We start from the raw sequence: 22,239 nt of genomic DNA on the forward strand, positions 1-22,239 counted from the left end.
TGAACTACGAGGTTATATGAACCCTCGGGGTGCCGAAGTTTTTGAAAAAAAAGCCCATTTGTAAGTCTTCAGTATGTCGGGTTCGTACGCAATAGCAGACACGGAAGATGGCGAAATGCAAACTCGTCTGCCATAGCAAAAAATATCTAGAAAAGACTCATCAGAAAAAGTGGAAACTACCATATCACGCACAACTCAAGAAATCGCATTACTACAAAGATAATGTGTGTTTCTTAGTGAACTATTATTTCATAATTTGTTGAAGTCGGGAGGAACTGTCAAGAATGAGGTAGTTTAGAAAAACGCCTTTTTTATTTTTTTGCCGATATTTCGACCTTTATTCGGGTCATCTTCACGGCTGGGTAAATCACAAAACATATGTTGATTGGAAAAAATACAATTTAAGATATAAATATCAATTTTGAACCAAGTATTCCATACTCACATAAAATGTGCTATTCTTATGATGTCATGGTTTTGTGCGAAAGTCTTTTTGTTCACGACTTCAATAAATTACAAAGATAATATTAAAAATAGTATTAAAATTAAATTGAGGCGCGTCTCGCTTTGTTATACCAGGAAATTAATATTAAGGGATTTAGAATAAGGTTTAACATGCATCAAGTTAGAAATTATTAAATTTACATTACAAAGAAACGTGAACAACTAACCAGTGGCTTATGTTATAACTAAATAACGTATGAAGTTCGAGTCACTGAACAGACCCAAGCAAACTGTTATTTAAAATCTTCGTCTTCAGCGGAAGGTCCATAAAATTATGAAAGTCACACAATTGGAACGCAGATTGGATCCAAACAAAATAAAAGGAGAAGTGGATAAACTTTAGCGGTTTATGCTCGACATAGTAAACTTATGATGACCCCCTCACCAAGACTGGCAAAATCTCTGCTGCAACTGGAGAGGGCTAAACTCAGAGGAGTGATAGGACCGGTCACAGGCATCTGAGAAAAAATCTATGCAACGATGATCCCATCTGCAGATTATGTAGCGAGGAGGGGAAACAGCTATCCATATCATCTTGGAATACGAAGCAACAGCTCAATGGAGATTCAAACTGACATACAGAAAAAAACTTAGGGAATGAAATTATAGGAGCGACAATCATGACCTGATACTTCTAAGGAGAAGGATTGAGTCTATTGCACTGAACTAAGGAACTAGGAAGTTAGAATAAGCCAAAAGGCTGCAGTACCTGGTATCCTTATACCGCTTTCTGGTATCCTTATCACCACACCATACCATAAACAATTGGAAGAATATAAACTATATGGCGAAATGCCGAAACTCGCCAGACGAAAAAAGCTAGGATAGGCTCATCAGAATAACCAGAAACTACCTCAAAAAATCACACTAATCCTAGTAAACCTCATTTGTTAAAATCAGGGGAAAATTGTCAATAGATTTCACCTGGCTGTGTTTGGAACATTTACCTTAGCCATTTGACCCTTGTCCAAATCATGATCGTTTCATCCGGAGCCTTGTGATTCTTTACAAACCTCAGGACTCAGAGCATCCCACATGATCCGCGATTAAGATATTCTTTTAATGGTTTTCTATTTAAGCGATTTATCGAAGAATCGAATTTCTCTTTTGCAATAGAGCTATAAAAGGTTCGCCAATTCTCTTTCATTCGAAATGCCATTCATGAAACTGGGCTTTGCAACACCAGGCAATCGACTTCATGAACTATATCGCTTTAGCAGTGGGACTTATGATTTTCTGGATTTTTCATTGGTTTCACATGGCAAATTCTCTCTTGTTTTTGCCATTCGAACCTAATATCTCAATCAAATCAATCTTTCTCTCTCTCAAATTATGACTATTAAAAGGTTTGATTATGATCCAATTAGCTCCTAATTGGCTTATTTTCCGATTTATTTATACGATTTTTATTCATGATTACTAATGTTTTTCTCAGTAAGTTCAAATTATTTTTTAATTTGGATTGTTTCTTGTCCACGATGTTCCGATAGACATTTAGAGTCTTTTTGGGTTTCTAGAGAATATAGAGCGAGTTTTAATGAAAAAAACGAATACAAATGATCCTTATAAAATGCAAAACAATCCTCTCTGAAATCTAGTTTGTACTTTAATAATAATATAAATTCTTAACTACGTCTCGGATCGGAGGATCTGGAATTCTAGGAGTAAATTCGTTAAGGTATAAAATGAGACGAAAAAAACAAGTTGATGAAGCGGGTCCTTCTAAAATCCGATGGAATGCTAAGCACCGCTTGGAAACAGGAAAAGGAAGAACTAGATGAGGGGCAAAAAATTTCAATTGGGAACTCATCTAACCGCAGTCTTCCCTGATTACTACGTCCTCCGCCATTCAGACCACAAATGCCTTAATAGAACCGGGTTGTGTTCGGCCGCAGGTAGGTCTAGAATAGAACCGTCACCTGTTCTACCACACGGCCATTGGGAGGCATCTGGGGACGATTTAAAGAAAATAAGTATAGAATGTATAGATAGAATACACCGTACATATGCTGTCAAGAATCGTGGGAAGCAACAGTTGTAAAACGCCCTTCATAAATTTTTCTATAAAGCTCTGATAATTTATTGAAATATCATGTTTCTTATTCTCATTTCCTGGCCCTATATGAATTCCTTTAAAGGTACAAAAGTCCTTATAACGCCCTTGTGTTTGGTAAATGTTGGACATTTAAAACAAAAAACTACCTCTGCCGTTACAGAGACTTCGACAGTCAAAACAATATTAAGCACAGGTTTTCTAATATTCTACTCCTTTATGCTCAGTCATCATAGTCCATTTACCGAACCAAGTAGAAATAGGTCTTCTATAAAAAAAGATTATGGAAGAAACGGATGAGTTGTTCTTTTTTTTTAATATCAAATAAGCTTTTTAACCTAATCCAGGCAAACAACTTGGCTTCCACTTAGCAGGTCTTGGTCGTCAAAGGAGCCGACGACTTTTTTTTTTGTTAAGACCCACCCCGGCCTTGAGCCTCCATGGGAAAATAAAAACGAACGTTCTCATAAACGCGGAAGGCACTTGCCATGATGTTCTGACTGCTGATCATTAAAATTTATGACTTCTTTTAACAATAAAGTCGTTTCGATGTTGCTCATTGACTTGAAAATAAATAAGATGTTAATGAAACTAATGTAATTCAACCCTGCTTGACCATTATTTAAAAGAAATAATCATGTTGAGTTGAAATTATAACAGAACACGTTTATGTTTTTCCTCAAAAATGTTATCTGACATGAATTACACTCGAAGTATATAACATTGTGCACTGTTTGAACCAACAGTGCTGGTTGTATGACAACATAAACATCGCGTTTTTCTTGGCGTAATCGTCTCCTGTTCAAATTAAATTCTCCGTTCTTATCTGTCAGATTCTTTTCGGGCCGCAGATTATTCCATCTGCTCTCTGGCCGCGGGAGTGCAGCAGGGGATTGTGCTTGGACCAATTATACTGCCGACGTCCCAGTCACCTACCATTCCCCTCGCTTCTTTTACAATCACTTTGGACAGCCATGAAAAGAATCGTGAAGCACCACATTTATATTTTATTAGTTAATTCCTATTTTCTATTTTTTCAATGAAGTGAAGCGCAATGGGAGAATAACATGACGAGATACCTCGGCGATAATGAAGTTCCTTAGGCCTAGCAACGAAGTAGTCGGAAGGGCGAGGTCTGGACTGCGTTCTAGAGTTCTAACTTGAAAATTAATATCCCTGCATTTTTGTGGACGTTAATCGGGATTCGTGTTCACCAGAAACCAGTGCTCCGAATGCTTGGTCGTTTGATAAGTATTAATTTTTGTGTTCCGATTAAATCCCATCTCGCAACTGCTTGTACGTATTCTAATGTCATTTCGCCCCCTGAATATTTCATTTTTGGACCAAATACCATCTTGCGTTGTAGAACCGTCACTGTGCCAAAGATTGTACCTTCCTTGACAGAAGAAAGACATTTAAATAATAGAAAACTCTGTCGATCCAGAAAAAAAGAAAACTTCCTATATCGTACCTAAACTGTTGAATTTACAGCCAATAATACGTACAGGAGGGCATGACGTACCTGTTAGGTTTGAGGACGAGGGGTCATTTTATACAGAATCATTTTATAATATTTTTCCTAATTAAACTCAAATAATATTCCATGAGCCATGCAAGGATTTGAGCCCAGAACCACTAGCGTGGCAAATGCGAGTCGGACGACCTAACCTCTCGGCCAATAATAATATTAACATATAATAACAACTGAAAAAATTCAATTTACATAAATGGTTGAATGTATAATACAAACACATAACATTATACGAAAGATAAAATTCAGAAAACAAAGGAACAAAAATTACACGAGCATTAAATAATATTGTATATAAAGTTGGAATATAACTAAAATGATACATGTGAACATACATAAAAGAACAAATTGATCATTGTACATAAACTGCACAAAAAGTTGGTTACATTATTATAAAATATTATATAAATAATATTACTAAATAATTACATAACATAAATATGTTGATAAAGTAAAACCATTCATTCATTCTGATATAATGTATATAAAAAAAGAGGAATAATAAAATTATTTTATTCTGGAAAAGAAGTTATTAATTAATAAAGTGAAGTTGTTTAACGAAATTATTAAATTATAAGAATAAATTCAGTTGAAGGAATTTATGGGCCATATTCATTATTCTATCAAGAAAAGTATTTCGTCCAAATTTAATTGAATAATGTTCAATAAAAAAAGTTCTAAATGTTCTAGTTATAAGAAAAGTTTCTAATAAAATAAATAAGTCATTATGTAATCTTCGGGTTTCTAGAGAATCTAAATTAAAGTCAAATATGAATTTCTAATAACAAATTTCATTTTGGGAATACAAAATTTGATAGCATTCAAATGTAGGTGTTCATTTTGTACCTTTTTAAGTCCGGATATGTAGGTAATATTGTAGGAGGACCGAACAGAAGAACAATACCCCAGAACTAACTAATTGTCAAAAAAAGGTATATAACAGAGAGAATGCTTAAATCTTTAGAGTAACAATAAATAAAAAGCATTTTATTAGCATTCCAAAAATAGGTTCTGGATCACGAGAATCGATAGGAATGCCTAGGTCTTTATGAGTCTTACCAACTTCCATTTGAAAAATGGCAAAAAGGAGGGAAAATTCAAAAGGTAGGATTGAGATGGGAAGTTGGTGTCCGAGTGGATCGAAGTCATATAGCTCAAGTGGTAGAGCAGCGGCGTATTTAGCCGAAGGTCATGGGTTCGAATCCCGCTCGTGACACTGACTTTTTTATCTTAACCAATACCTTACTTAAAGATTAATTAATTGAAAAGAATTTACTTGGTCAATCGGACCACGAAACCTAATCGTTATAATTAAAATTAATAATTGGGTATTTTAACCGAAAGAAGGACATAGAAAAGTATTTTTCAATATTTAAATTTAAATTATAAAATAGAGAGAAGAAATTTAAGCATGCATGTATTTTTGAAGAAGTTAACGATCGACAGATTTTACAATTTAAAAAAATTTAATAAATGTTAAAAAGGACTAAGGAATCAGGAAGATAATTAATGAAGATTTTAAACAATAGGTGAGCAAGGGGAGCTCCCTGTGATACACCAGCTCACAGAAATAGGTTTGGATGTAATTTGTTTAATTTTAATAATCTGCCTGCGACCTGTAAAGTGTGATGATAACCATTTTATAAAAGGGATGAGATGCCTAAATCGAAAAGTTTATTAATAGAAATGGAACCATTGATACGTGTTAATGTTTTTCTAAAGGTTTTAGTAAAATAGATTTAAAATTAAAGAAGCTTAACCGTGATACTCTACAATTAACTTTATAAATTTCTGTACTCTTTTAAATTAAACTGTTTAATTAGCCAAATTTCTATCCTCGGGAACACAACATTCTTCTTTACACGAAGATCATGCAGTATGAAAACGGAAAACCAAAATATTTGCCACAAAATAATTTTAAAATACAGATTTATCCTAACTAGCCTAAGAATTGATGATATTGTTTTTTACAAAGGGGATAATTTTTTTAGTTGTTAAAGAAAAAGGTTCAGGAATACTAAAAATAATTGATATTGGTCTATAATTAGTTGGATCAGACATTAAATCGTATAATATTTCTGACTACATTCAGTTTTTCAACTTAAATCATTACACCAAAAGCCTGTTTGGCTAAAAATGTATACTTGATTGTCCTAGATTTTTTTTCTTAAGAAATTTACGTTTGGATTACCGTAACACTAATTGTTCAATCGTGCCGGGATAATATGTGGGCGAGGTAGCACGTCCCAGCCCACAGTAGCAAATTTTGCCGCGTCACCTAAAAAAACTTTTCTTTCCTCGGATTCGTCTCTCTTTCATTTTATAGTCGATATAATTTTTTTTTGTATTGATACAATTTTGTTCTCAAATCCGTGCTGACTTAGGTTTCAAACGTGCCTGTGAAACTTCGAAAACCAAATATTGTCATTTGTCTAAATTTTTGCTGTTTAGTGCGTGTGACGTTCAAGTTTGAATAACTTGCATGTTTTACTGTGAATGAATGAAAAACTGTTATATTTACAATATAAACCAAAATACGATAGCGGGAAGGAAAAACCCCTTGACAGAGTGAAGCGACCTAGGTGTAGCAAGCGGATCTCATCCAGAATTGGACATTGCCAAAAAATGAAAGATTCGAGGGCTTGCAAATTGCAAAGCGAACAGAAGCCCTTCTCACCCCTATTCTACACGGCCGAGTTCAGCTGAAGAACCTCGTAGCGCATTTGGTGGGACTGATGCCCCCTCGGTAGTTCATAGTTCATACTCCTGATGTACCCGTTGCCTGACGGGTGCGGGTTCAGTAACTAGGAAGCAACTACCAAAGCAGAGGGGTAAGGAAGGGAAAGGAAAGGGTAAGGAAAGACAGGGAAGTTAAGGGGAGATTTGGCTTCCATCGTTGGTTAACCCTAGGCACCGGAGTTGGTAGGGCTTGCCTAGGCCCATGGTATGGTATGGTATGGTGGAAAGGATACTGGGAAACGGGGCTCGTATTCCCCAGGCACTGCAGCCTTCTGGCTTATTGTACCTTCCCAGTTCCCTAGTTTAGTCAATAGACTCAATCCTTCCTCTCAGAAGTATCAGGTCATTGACTGTTATTGCTGCAATTTGGTTCCCTGAGTCTTTTTTCGTACGTTAGGTTAAACCTCCATTGAGCTGTTGCTTCGCATTCGAAGATGATATGAGTGGCTGTTTCCTCGTCCTCATTACATAATCTGCAAATGGGATCATCATTGTATATACCCATGTTGTGTAGATATTTTCTCAGATACCAGTGACCGGTTAGTAGTCCCACCACTCCTCTGAGTTTTGCCCTCTCCAATTGTAGCAGTGTTTTTGCCAATTTTGGTGAGGGTTGTTTCATCATAAGTTTACTATGTCTAGCACCGCTAGAATTTATCCACTTCTTTCTTTGTTTTGTTTGGATCCATTCTGCGATGGAGGGTTCTATGTTTGTTTTTGTTATCCCAAGGATAGGTTCGGGGCCTATGTATGGTCTTGCAGATCCTCCTCTGGCCAGTTTGTCTGTTTCTTCGTTACCCAGAATTCCCCTGTGCCCTGGCACCCAAGATATCATCAGGTTGTTGTGTTTTCCCAGGTTTTGGAGATTTTGGATACATTCACTGACTAGTTTTGATGTAATTCTTTTACATGCCAACGCTTTAATAGCTGCTTGGCTGTCTGATCTTATGAGGATTTTTTTTGTCAGTGTAACCTCTTTTAAGATTTTCCAGGACACAAGCGTTGATGGCATGTATTTCTGCTTGAAAGCATGTTTTGGGCTTGTACAGAAAACGCCTGATCCGGTTCCTTCGTTTGTTTTGGAGCCATCCGTATACCATATCATTGTATCTGGTGCTTTCCTAGGTTCTTCCTCTCCTTTATAGTCTGTTGAGACTTTATAAGAAGTTGTGAAGATTGTTTCCGGGATCATGTAGTCAATCCCCATTTCTAATAATGGGTGTCTGATTTTATTGATTATGGTTGTATGCCCGAATTGTTTGGTTCCTTTCCAATTTAATTGTTTTTGGAGCCGAAATGAGCTTTTCCTAGCCTATTGAATATTTCTAGTGGAGGTAGGTTTAGCAAGGTTTCTAATGCGTTTGTAGGGGTTGTTCTCATCGCCCCTGTGATACATAGGTTTGCTAATCTTTGTAAGCTGCCTAGGCCCATAGGGAAGGTTACCCTATGGGAATATTTCTCGAACATTTATGTTTCCTACTGGAGTCGCAATGTCATTTAACATTAGGGTGCACACCTGGCACATAGACCTTATCATATGCTTAGATTCTCAAGTTAGGAGGGACTCACCTCCGTGCACGGAAAATCTGCTTCTTCCGTGAGGTTCGGTGTAGAAGGCCACATCATCCTGCAGCATGCTGCCGACATGTCGAATTCTCCTGCTTGCCCCATCCGAGGGGGTAGGTTAACATTGTGCACTCAACCGTGTCCCGCGCGTAAAGTGGTCTCCTATGCACTCCCTAGATACAGAAGACAACTCTCCAAAATATAAAAAAATATTAAAAATAAATTTTTTTCCGCGAAAGTGATTTCCAAGCAGTAAATCATTAACGATTTAAAACGTCGTCTTTAAAGAGCTTTCTTACTTGCCAAACCACTGACACACCCGCCCATTAACATCTCCATTAATCGGTTTTCCTACGACCTTGAATATAATTTTTACCTAACAATAATAAATTCTTCACAGCTGCACAAGAAGAAAAAGAAAATCTCGTAACCATTCCACCATTAAAATGAAATTATGAACCGTCTTTCTCAAGAGACGTCCATTGCTACAAGGTCTAAAAAAAATTATACTGTGATTGCGACTCATTTTTCTTTTGTAAGAATCGGCCAGTGTTTAGTGTAAAATAACCGACCGCCATTGCCCTCTTTTATCCCGTTGGAAGTATTAACTCCAAGATAATGCCGTGTAGGGTAGCAGGGTTGCAACAGGGGAAAGTCTAACGTATCTAGTGTATGATCATTGGCAGTTCAAGGTTTGTTCAATGTTTTGGCCGCGAGACAGCACGAATTTAAGAAACAAAAGTTTCACCTTACACTGGTTCTTTCGCAAACCGTACCAACACGTAACCTCTTTGGTTTCAGCTTCGATCTGTCACGCGCCATTTCAAAGAATTCACAGTCCTTTGAATCCTGTCTGATGTGCAAGTCTGTATCTAATACTCTTGTTTTTTGAATCACGAATCCGTTTAATTTCATTGGATAAATTTGTTTTCAAAAAATTGCTTTTGTGGTAATATTTCGGTTTTAATTTTTCATACTGCTCCATCTTTGTTGTAACGAACACTGTCGTAATCCTGAGGATAGGAATTCGGGCTACAATATTAACGTGAAATTTATATATTTACCTGAGGAATACAAGTTAATATAAGAGCATGTTTAGTATCAAATTGGGGTCGAGGCGATTGAAATACCTTCTGAAGATCTGTGGCAACTCAGGCTATAATCTTGCATCTTCCGTTACCTACGTTCATGTTACAAAACGTTTTCGGTCTTAACCTCCTGTTTGGGGTTAAGGACGTAAGTCAATTCAATTTGTTGAACAGCGTGGTAAACTTTTAAACATATCGTTAATTATATGTAACCTTTTGGCCCTTGTCAATATAAATATTTAAACGGAGAAAACTTGGTTTCTTTACTTCCGACCATTTGACAGAAGACTATAAAGGGAAAGTGTCGGAAATGTATATCAAGAGAAAACCAACAAATTAATCCTTTGTGGAGGGTGAAAAGCAATGAGTAAGTTATGCAGTCAGCTTAAAATCTGAAGAATTTTTTTATTTTTGATATAAAAAATGAGTTCGATTTTTTATAAGATTAAATAAGTGAAACGTCAATGAATAATTTATACTGAGTCTTAACTTATTCACTCTCTTCTCTAGTATACTTTCAATTAGGTAATAGCATTAATAATAATAACATGTATTTGACGGAATAAATCCCATTAAAAAAAAATTTAAATTTAGAAATTCAACAATGTATAAAATATAACGATATATGTATAAAACAATACTAACAACACAAAAGAAAAAAATTACATGAGCATAAACCAGTATTGTATATAACGTAGGAAACTAAAAAGAATGATTCATATGAATGTACATAAAAAATAACATCATTGTATTAACTTTAGAAACAAATAGATATTTAAGATTTTATATAATACTAAAAATTATTACATAACAATAATTAACATAAATTAATATGTGTTTCTTAGTGACCAGTTGTTTCATAATTTGTTGAAGTCGTGAGGAGCGGTCAAGTTAAGAAAAAAACCTTTTTCATTTTTTCGCCGACGTTTCGACCTTTATTCGGGTCATCTTCAGGGCCTGGGTAAATTACAAGCCCAGTACGTTAACACCCTAAATTGTATTTTTTCCAATTTTTATAATTGACCCAGGCCCTGAAGATGACCCGAATAAAGGTCGAAACGTTTGCAGAAAAATGAAAAAAGTGTTTTTTCTAAACTACCTCATTCCTTACCGCTCTTCACGACTTCAGCAAATTATATATTTATATGTTGATTAAGTAATAAAACTATAAAACCAATAAAATACTAATATAGATGTATATAAATAAAATCAAACGAAATAAAAATATTGAAAACGGGAACAGAGGTAAATTAGCTGAAACAGCAGTGAAGCTGTTTAACAAAATTTATTAAATGATAAGAAAAAAAAATCAGTTGAAGGAATTTATTTGATGTGGTAATTATTTATTAGAAGGAGTATTTTGTCCACAGTTGAATGATATTTCAATTTAAAATATTATTGAAAAACAATATAAAGTTAAAATATATACATATATTTGTACACGTATTCTGCGTATCATGTGTGCAAGAAATACAAGGTATATAATATATTAAAAGGTAATATATTAAAAACAATTATGAAAGAAACTTAACTTAAAATATACATAATAATTCAAAATTTAACTTGTCTGCAAACTTGATTGTAGAATATAAAAAGAGAAGAATGAAAAATACGAAGAAAACGAAAGTTATTAGCAGAACGCATAATGCTGTAAATAAGAAATTTTTTTACTATAATCAATATAATGGTAGGAAATGTAAGAATAGAATTAGCAGTGTAGGAATCCCAAACTTGAATTTTATGAATAGATTTAGCAGTGTACGAATCCCAAATTTGAATTTTATGAATAGATTTAGCAGTGTAAGAATCCCAAATTTGAATTTCATGAATGGATTTAGCAGAGAGGAATCCCAAATTTGAATTTTATGAATAAATTTAGCAGTGTACGAATCCCAAATTTGAATTTTATGAATAGATTTAGCAGTGTACGAATCTCAAATTTGAATTTTATGAATATATTTAGCAGTGTAGGCATCCCAAATTTGAATTTTATGAATAGATTTAGCAGTGTACGAATGCCAAATTTGAATTTTATGAATAGATTTAGCAGTGTAAGAATCCAAAATTTGAATTTTATGAATAGATTTAGCATAGAGGAATCTCAAATTTGAATTTTATGAATAAATTTAGCAGTGTACGAATCCAAAATTTGAATTTTATGAATAGATTTAGCAGTGTACGAATCTCAAATTTGAATTTTATGAATATATTTATCAGTGTAGGCATCCCAAATTTGAATTTTATGAATATATTTAGCAGTGTAGGAATCCCAAACAAGAGAACATTCCGACAACCAGTAATGGCAGTAATTAAATGTTCGTATTTTTTGGATTGTATAAAATTTTATATTTGCTGTCCCCTTGTGAACTGTTTTTAAAAACTTTTCCACCAACGAGACCTTATTTCTCTATACAAAAATCAACTTTATGCAAATAATAATCTGCATGAGATCTAAAGAATTGAAATCTATAGTGCAAAACAACCAAATTAGGAAATAGTGATCTTCTCTGGCGTAAAGCTGTTGTATTGTATGTAAATATTTAATATTTTTCTTTAAAGCTTCTCTGGTTTGCTTGATCTCTCAGCGGTTGTTCAAATAGTACCCTATTTATTTATTTTTTTTGGTAATTTAACTATTATGCTACCGTAGTTGGTGGAATGTTTACCACATAGTCGAAATTTCAATTGACTTTCTGATCCACAACCGAAATTGAACTGCCAAACTGCTGTGGGGGACGGTGTTCTCAATGCGGGGAGAAGTCCAGGCCCGTTAGACAACTAGAGCTCAAACGATATTACCACAACAATTGGAAATTAAAAAAAGAGGGAGAAAGAGTGAAACCGCGAAGTTCGACTGAATTTAACATTATAAAACGTTCCCAATGATATTTTTCATCATAACCAGACAGGTCAAAACCTGGTTTCGAAAGGCTGAAATGAACGTTTGAAACGCCAGTGATCAGTTAATAAATGAGATAACGTCTATATGTAAATATCAGTTCAATTAGGACCAGAAATCCTGGATACTTTAATAACCAACTCTCCTTATGTAATACGAACGATTAAAATGGTCTTTCAAAGTCAGAAGTTTCATTTGTTCGGAAAAGTGTTGAAAACATTTTTCCATTTCGGTCGACGTCATCTCTGCTTCGGTTTGGAAACCCGATTCCTTTCTTTCCCAATCGTTTCCAACGCAAATACGTCCGTTTCAGCTTGAATTAACAGAAAATCCGCTTTTGTTTACAAACTGTCAAGGCGAAACGCAGTCAAGGATCCACCGGTGTCGTAAGTGGGAAAAATGTTTAAAAAGTACCGTTAGACTGTGCATAAGGAAGAAGACGCTTAGTGGAAAAAAATAACAACTGTATAAATGTCAACTTGAAGGGTGTGGAACATTTCACATGGTCGTTAAGCGTTTCATGACTATTCAGGGCTCAAGAACATGAACCGTGAATATAAATGCAGGCAGAATCTCTTGGTATACTTGTGAAAAACAGACAAGATGGTTAAATGGATTTGTTTGGTTTGTGTTTTTGTGTTTGTTGTCGGGACAAAATCCACGCAAAACAGTGATGAGGTGTATTAATGGAAGTATGATTTTAACCATCATAAAATTGCAGTAATTATTATCGAATTCAGGGTGCTTAGTTATAAATTATCATTTATTAATTGTAGTACCTTATTCTGTATTTACAGTGTTTCGGTTAGTATTATTTCATTTATGAACTTTCACGTTCATTTTGGATTGCTCATTACATCCAATCATTTTCTAATGGTCTTTGAGCGAGGAGTGTCCTGTCGAACATATTCTCTGCCTTTCTTCCCTTCTGCCATCTTCATCTCTGTTATGCCGAAGGATTTGATTCTCTCATCTGCACGGCTTGTAATTTTACCCGTATCTGTAGTTCTCAATTTACCTCTGGTAGTGTGTACTCCAATGCTGCATTAGGGGCATATGACATTTCCTTTGCATGCTGCATGTTATCCGCTTGTTATTTTCCCCAAATTCTTTTGTTTCACGGATTCATATAGATGGTGACTGTTTTGCGTTCTCTGACCTCAACCTTTACCAAATATCCATAAAGTGTAACAAGGAACCTGCTAGAAATCATGCTTTTTGTGCTGTTTCATTTTCCTCAGTGCGGCTTAGTGATTGGTCCTTAGCTCTTTATTCTGTCTTTAAAATGTCCTTGGCATTTTTATTACCGCAGAAGGTCGGAAATCTATCATCACTCCTTTAGGCACAATCCCTTTTCTATAACCTCCTGTTATGCATTCATTTTACGCTATTTTTTCGAATGGGTTTGTCAAGGTTATAGTTACTTTCTTCCTTTTTCATTATATCCATTCTATATGCATTACAGGTTCTCGGCCTTTAGTTCGTCTTAGAGATCCTCCTCTAAGACCTCCTCCTGTCCTGGCCAGTTTGTGTGCTTGTTCATTACCCAGAATGCCTTTCTGCCCTGCACCCAAAGTCAGGATGACTATTTTGAATGTGACCTTTTTATCTGCTAACGCTAATATCGTTTTACCTTATGAGCCTTATCACTCTTATGGGTTTTTCTCAGTATAGGTGTTATAGTTTTGACGAGTTGAGTTCTTTAACCCTCAGTGTCTGGCATTTCTAAAGTTCGTCGAGTTCTCCTTTTGCTTGTGTGGACCCATTTTTAGAAGACTATGCTTGATCTTATCTAATATATTGGTTCTGGGCCTATAGTGGGTCTTAGAGATTCTCCTCTAGCCAGTTTGTCTGCGAGTTCATCACCCAAATTTCCTATGTGCCCTGGGACCCAAGGTTCTGTCAGGCGTTTAGAAATTCACCTATTTTGGATGTGACCTTTTAAAGTGCTAATGGTTTTTCGGCTACCTCTTGACGGCATGGTCTTATGAGGATGTAATCAGTGTAACCTCTTAAAATTTCCCATAAATATTGAAGCATGTATTTCAGCTTGCATGACCTAGGTTGGCGTGAAAGTCTTTTATTATATATTTGAATACAGCGGCCTGATTATTTCTTGGCTGTCTTGACGTTATACGTGTCTTTATTTATTTCTGTGTCCCCATCTCATCGGTCCCAGAAAAAAAGGAGTTTTGCCTGGGCGCGTTCTTAGACGTAGCACAGGCTTTCGTCAGGGTCTGGCATCAAGGCATACTTTTTAAACTTAAGCGCTTCCTACCCTCTCATTATTCCTTTTATTGAAATCCTACCTAACTGATCGCTGTTTCAGAGTGAGGTGCGGCAGTGAATTCTCGGAAGTCAAACAGAAAAAGGCCGGTGTACCGCAAGGTGTACCTTGGTCCTGTCCTATATATCATTTATACTGCTGACCTACCAATACATCCGACACTATTATCACCACCTACGCGGATGACACCGCAACCCTATTCTCTAACTCGAATCCTGTCCAAGCTACCTCCAACATCCAGGAACTCCTTGAGCTTATCGAAGACTGGTGTAAAAAATGGAGGACAAGACTGAACGAAGAAAAATGCACTCAGTGTACTTTTACGCTGAAAAAGCAGTCTTGCCCTCCATTGTACATCAAAAACAAAGAGATAACAGTTTCCACTTAAGTCAAATACCTGGGACTACATCTCGACAGCAGACAGACGTGGAATCCCCACATAAGACTTAAAAAACGGCAACTTAATACAAGACTTGGACTACTACGAAGACTTTTAAGACCGAAATCGACGTTGACAATTAAGACAAAGCTAACACTGTACAAGAGTTTACTAAGACCAATATGGACATACGGAGTGGAACTGTGGGGCACTTCCAGTATCCAGCGCATCCAGTCCTTCCAATCCAAAGTCCTTAGACAAATTGTCAAAGCTCTTTATTATGTCACTAACCTCCCTATCCACAAATACCTCAACATTCCTTTTGTCAACGAACTAATCCGGTCCAGATTCCAAACCTTCCACACCAACCTTTCGGACCGTCTGTGCTTTTTTGTTTTGCCGCTCCTAAGCCATATCTGGCTATTTGCAGCCAACCTTTCGAACCATCCTAATCATACTGCTCGAGTCCTAACCACTCATTCCCACCCTGACCAAGTCGCCTGACGATGGCCTCGGGACCTCCTTGACCCCTAATTATACCCACTAAGTGCCAGAGTGGCTGGTTCCTCAAAGCATGTGTTCTACGCTGGCTAAGCATGTGTGCAGTGCTGGCATTAATGCAGGTGTTGCGCTGTGTGATATATTAATCATGTTTCATCATCATTTGTTATACTATCATGTATAGGTAACAAATTAACTAAAAAAAAAATTCTGTATCGTCTTTGTTATGGGTGGATTTTTTTATAGTTGAAGTTTTGATCGTAAAATATTAGTGTAGGGCAAGATCTTTCACCCTTGTACATTTTTTGCGTTCTAGATCCGTCAGTGTATCAACAAAGGAGTTTTCCTTTTTTTTTGCTACCTGATCGAACTCGAATACCTTGCTTAGGTCATCCCATAAATCCGTTGTGCATTTTTTTATTAAAATGTTACGGTAATGATGAACTAGATGTGTACTTAGCGTGAAATGTGTTCCTTTTGATTTTAAAATTTTGTATAATGTGTTTTAAACATATACCAAAATTATAGTGACGGTAGTATATTGATGTCAATGTTGAGATTTTCAGCTTCAGGCGTTTTCTGGAGTAGTACAAACGGTGTCATTTCTCATACAACTTCTGTATAGACCGACCGTCGGAGGAACTTGCCCGTTCTAACTTTATTGTCTTGTGGGTGTCTGAGATAAGATCACGTCTCGAACGAGGCTTCGATAGACGATCTGTGTGAACACAGGTATAGATTGATAGGTGCACTTAACGGTAACGGAGGCGCCCTCTTTCCCCATTCACGCCAACTCCACCCTGCCCATTTACTCCATATACGAACTGATTTACATAACTGTTTCTTTAATTCCAGGCAGGCCATAAGAATCAAACCACAAAATCGCCCCAGCTGGAACACATAGTCGGACCAGAAGTAGTCGGGATTGGAAGTAGGTAATTTGCATTTTTTGCTCATGCCTCGGCATCGAGTCGAAATTTTAATTTTCGACAAGCCTGTGAAATCCTCGATTTTACGCTTATTAACTGTCTCTAATGTTGAATTCGAGCGGATCCTTTAAACATGCATTACGCCTAGTTGGCAGTACTACTTCTTATCAATGAAAACTTTCTAATTATCATCCAATCCTTTTTTAATCTCTTAAAACAATCAATTGATGAAAAATATTTATTTATCAAATATTATCACAAACTATTGGGTTGTCCGGAAAATAATGCAGGATTTTAAGTTTTCATTAAAAAAAATCTATATAAAATATTCTGTTTACGTTTACAGGATTACTCATTTGTATGAATGTCNGAAATTATTTTGATTAAAGAACATTGCTTTAAAGTAACTAGTTTCTTTTTTTTTGTTTAATACCAAAATCCTGCATTATTTTCCGGACAACCCAATATTTTAAACGCAGTAATTTAACACCTTCTGGATCTATGATCCGTCGTATTGCGTCCGACCCTCGTTTGGCAAACGCATTCATGCTCCTAAACCTCGCCGGGCGAGGTCAGGAACAAGTCATTGACTTTTTTAACTGTTAAAGGACGAGTAGAACAGGTGTGTTTCAACATTAGATGATTCTCGGCCTTAGAGGCAACACACCATTCCCAACTTGTCCCGTGCTCGGCCTTCCATTCCCAAAAGATCTCATTCCGGGCATCATTTCCTTCCTACTGGTCGTGGTCCTTAAAACTGCATTGGTGGCCTTTCGAAATGGTGTTTTCATCCTTCTACATTAGTCGGCCTTCGGTTTATCCGGGAAATCGCCAAAGTCGCCGTAAAATTACTAGAATTCGTGCTGTTCTATTTACTTTTTAAAATAATTATACAATATAATATCGCTGAGGGGAAAAATAACCTATAATTTGTTCAGATCTTTCCATGGTATATTAAGGATGAAAAAAACCAGGTATTCCGTGGTAGTTAGAGATGGCGTTCTGGCTACAAAGATCGTCTTCAGCATTCCTAACAATACAATAATAAAAATTTACAATTATCAAGAAGTAGTTAAATAATGATAATACATTTCTAAATAAATATTATCTTAAATCTTACCTAAAAAATTAATGTTCTGTGTTTGAGGTGGTATTGTTATGAGCCATAAAATATATTAATTCTAACCTTCAGTTAAGACAGCAAAACTTCATAACACCTGGCCGTCAAGAGGTAGTCCAAAAACCATTAGCACTTTAAAAGGTCACATCCAAAATAGGTGAATTCATGAAGTCTTTGTTGTCTTCTTCTGGTTTCTGCATATGTTCTTCCCATAATTGTTTTCTATGTGAAATAACCGATTTTCATATTTTTGCGAAAGTATTATACGAATATAATAACGTTCTATGGTCGAGGTAATATTTTCACCCCCTCCCCAATAATTTTAAATTTTCTGGTCAAATATTATAGAGAGGATGGATAAAAGTAAATCAGAAAATAATGTTTAAGAGAAAGAAGAGGTACATAGGTATAAATAATATAGGATAACTAACAAGACTAGTTTTTGCAGAAAAGGCTGACTTTTCGGACATGCTGTAATTTTCTTCTTGTTAATTCTTTTCAACGATACACTCGCGACTTTTATCTTTTCGTCTCACCTTGTAGAGCATGGGAACCATTTAAAAAACTTTTTAGTTTTACAGTCATTGATGGTAAGAAACGAAGAACCAGGAAGATTTGACACCTAAGCCCCTTACTATTTATTTTATTGGAGTTTTATGAAAGGACTCATTTAGATCCTTTCGGGTCATGTTATCCCAGACGTTGTTATAAATCCAAGTTTTTTAGGTTTTAAGGCATAATATTTAAATAAATTTAATGTAAAAATCTATTTGTTTATTGCACAACCGATATCAAGGCGAAGGCCACTGAGGAAATATTTTACCTTTCACGACAAATGCATCCGCTTGTTTTCAAACGCAAATTTGCGTTTATGTACGGTGCCAAGAATGATTATAGTTAATTTATAAAAATAATAGCGGCAGCTCAATCAACAAGGTCCAAATTAGTCGGGGGAGTTTTGGGCAGAATTAATTTCTTAATAGGATGAACAAAAGAGACTTCAACGCTTATAGATTTTTACTACGTCAACTTTTCTTCTTTAAGTGTGCTCTATCAATAATAGTTTTATTATTTTTGAATAATTTTTTACATTACTGTAGATAAGGGTAGGATAAAAGAGGCGGCCTTCTGCACCTTGACCTGAGTAGATGTATTGTGATCCCCTGTTTTTTTATCACTCAATGGCCAGCTTTAGGTTGTGTTAATCAATCTCCATAGCCTTGCCAGCGCCTCCTTAGTGTAGGATCTTCCTTGTGGTTTTTCCTGTCCTAGTTGCAAGAACCTGCACCTACATAAACCTTCACAGAAACATAAAATCTGCACAGTGTTTCTTCTGCTCTATCTGTACTCCTAACCGGTGAATGTGCTTTCTTAAGTGGCAGTGCAGGGGTCCAACCAGAATCCTGGTTCGGTTGCGGTTGCCTTCTAATAATTCCTTTGTAAGTTTTGCGGATGCCCCTTCTATGAATCCACCAGGTTTTGGACTCATCAAGGATCCATTTTAAAATGTAGCCTCTTTTCTGGCAGGACGATAACCCACAGTATGGTACAGGACCTAGAGAGTCCACGTTAGCCCCTTCTTTGGCCAACATGTCAACCTTTTTTTGCCTCTATGCCCGGACTGCCCAGGGACCATATTATAGGTAGTAAAAGTTATATCCTTAATTAATGAATACATATAACGTGAATAATTTTTTAATGTTTATTTTGTTTTTTATTATACATACTTACATGATTATGATCTTTATGTCTGTCTGTCTGTCTGTGCCTCTCGCTCTCTCTCGCTCTCTCTCTCTCTCTCTCTCTCTCTCTCTCTCTCTCNTCTCCCTCTCTTTTTCTCCCTCTCTCTTTCTCTCTCTCTCGTTTTTTCTCTCTCTCCCATTTTTTCTCTCTCTTGTTTTCTCTCTCTCATTTTTTCTCTCTCTTGTTGTCTCTTTCTCTCTCTCTCTTTCTCTCGTTCTCTCTCTCTCTCTCTCTCTCTCTCTCTCTCTCTCTCTCTCACTCCCTCCCTCTCCTTCATTTTCCTCAAACCCGGGCCAGGGCCCACTCGACCGAAGGCTCCTCGCCATCTCCCAATCTTAGTTGATTAGATCGTTAGTTACACTATGAAATTTGTTGCTTTAATTTAATAACGAGGCATAGGTGTTTATATTGTTGTATAATTGTATAATTGAAAGGCAGAGTAAAATACGCCTTCAAGGAATCAAAAAGATCATCCTTTTTCTAGCTTTAAGCTCGTGATTAGATGTTCCATTGACCCAGTAGCAGATCGTTTATCACATATACAATGTTAATCTTGTTCAAGTGTTCATTGCATATTGCGGGGTTAGATCTTAGCCGACCGATCTGTTTCCATAACAACGTACTTATTACTTGATTATTGAACCAGTTACTTTTCAAATAATTAGGCTCCGGTTGTTTGTAAAATTGGCCTTTCGCAGATTCTTGATATCACTTTTCCCACTCGTTTACATGCTTATTCTTTAGTATCTTGAATATCTCTGTGTGTTGGGCGTTGCATGATTATTGCAAATTCGAATGATCATTATCAATAAACGTCTATTTGTAAATGTTACATGTTAGAATACCACACATCTTCATATCTTCTTTTTGTATCTCTTGGTCGCGTCATGCATAAAAAAACAGAAGTAGCACGAACCAATAAAAATAACATTGGGACAAAACGATCGAGGATGTTTGTATTTGATCGACTTATTGACTTTTCCCCGATTGTTTTGCATCTGGGAAAAAATGCGGCTTTAATTTAGTGGAGTATGTTTTTTTGGAATAGAGGAATCCCACGTTACGCTCCTCAACTCTATGGGAATGGAACTTTCTTTAGGTAATTTGCAGGATAGCAGGCGGGACGAGTGAGGAATCATTTTCCATGACATTTGCATCCAAGCCCGGGGCTCGGTTTTAACGACAGTCCTCATAACGTGTAATCCGTTTTGTTTATGCTTTTCAACACTGTTGAACGTTTCTTCTTTGCAAACGCGGTGACTCGACTGTTTCAAAATCTGTTAACTCCAAGTAAAACCGGATCGAAGGGCTAGCGACAAAACCAGATTATCAAATGAGTATTTCATAAATTAATGAAGTTTATAAAAACTGGGCCAATCTCGTAAAACAGGCTAATATTACGGAACTTCCAACTTCTGTTCTGTAATAAATTACTTTAAACTAATAAAATTTTCATTCGTTAATTTTTGGCCAGTAAAATTGTCAAGAATTTATGAAAGTAAATTTCTTTTATGATACTTGAGAAGTTAGAAAGTGTAAATTTTAAAAGTAACAATGGGTGTTTTTATCTTCCTGTTAAAAGATAATTTTTTATATGCAGGAATGTCAAGGTACGAGGTACCCTAGGCAAATTTAAAAATTTAAAAATTCAATTTATGTTGTAGGCAACACCCTGAATTAAAAATTAAAAATATAAATAAATTGACAAGAAATCTTGCCCTGGGGGAAAAATTGAAACTGATAAACTGGGTCGTGTTTCATAAGAAAATCCAACGAGAGTGTCGACACCATCGAAGAACTCCTTCCAACTGCCAATTAACTTTTCCCATTTTATAAACTTGTGTCGAGCATTTAATAACCGAGTAGTGAATTTTGGCCGGAGTCTTGAATATTTTATTGGCCAACTCGGGCCCATTTTTTAAGTAGGAAAAGAAGCCGGCCGAAACTAGGCTTTCACGGGCTATGTTTATCACCGGCTAGTTGAATAAGCTCTCACGAGTCGTGTTTTCAAATTATCCCCTTTCTACTCTTTGTTTTAAGGAGGCGCCGGCCGGCGTTCACCTCGGCTGGAATTTATGTCTTCTAACAAGGTGACATTTTCACCTCTTTTTTTCGAATTAGTCGGAAATCTCCGGTGTCTTTTAAAATCAAGTTGAAGCCGATTTAATTTAAAGTTTGGGCCTAAGTACAACAGGAGGGTTCTGAAATCTTTCAGGGTTTATCACAATCCATTTTGTCCGTAATCAAGCTATTTCAACATGATTTCAAATAAAAAGCTAAAAATAATTCATCCAAATCAACAATAACAGTGCCTTCCTAGTAACACAATTCCGTTTTTCTATTTATCTGAGACAATATGGGGAGAAAGTGGTTTAGAAATTATTTTTATAATTCAAAAAGGAGAGAGGGTTTAGGAATGCTTCATTTCAGTTTTGACTTTATTTGGTAGCTATTAGTTTTATGAAGAAAGTGACTAGTACGACGGTTGTCGAAACTAAAACGAATCCATTTAACGCGCTCTTGAGCAAGACCTAATAATAACCGTCAAATTGTTTTCGAGTGGCATTTGTTGTGATAAGAATTTCATAAAATATAAACGTGTTTAGGTTTGGTTTGCAGATTTTACAACGGTACCGAAAAAGATCAAATCTTCATTGGATAGATAAAAGTGTTTATTAAAAATTTTACAAAATTAAAAAAATAAACTAAACACACATCTTCAGTAGTTCGTTTCAATCTATTAAACATGCTTGTTATGTAAGGTCTTGGTTGAGATACAAAAGTTGGTGTGAGCAGAAGGTCGTGGGTTCGAATCCCGCTCGTGACACCAACTTTTTCATCTTATCCAAGACCTTACAAAAAAAGAATATTTAATTGAAATAAGTAATTTGGTCAATTAG

At 36.0% G+C, this 22,239-nt stretch overlaps 1 protein-coding gene across 1 annotated transcript in view; it reads left to right on the forward strand.

The window, feature by feature from the left end:
* LOC106660825 (rho GTPase-activating protein conundrum) overlaps nt 1-22,239 on the forward strand; it is a 90,590-nt gene that overhangs the window by 4,178 nt on the left and 64,173 nt on the right. The window contains exon 2 of the mRNA XM_014383792.2: nt 16,403-16,482. The gene's annotated coding sequence lies outside the window, so the exon portion shown is untranslated. The remainder of the gene's footprint in view (nt 1-16,402; nt 16,483-22,239) is intronic.

The sequence above is a fragment of the Cimex lectularius genome, unplaced genomic scaffold (genome assembly GCF_000648675.2).
Source record: "Cimex lectularius strain Harlan isolate CLEC.00 unplaced genomic scaffold, Clec_2.1 scaffold269, whole genome shotgun sequence".
Classification (NCBI taxonomy): domain Eukaryota; kingdom Metazoa; phylum Arthropoda; class Insecta; order Hemiptera; family Cimicidae; genus Cimex; species Cimex lectularius.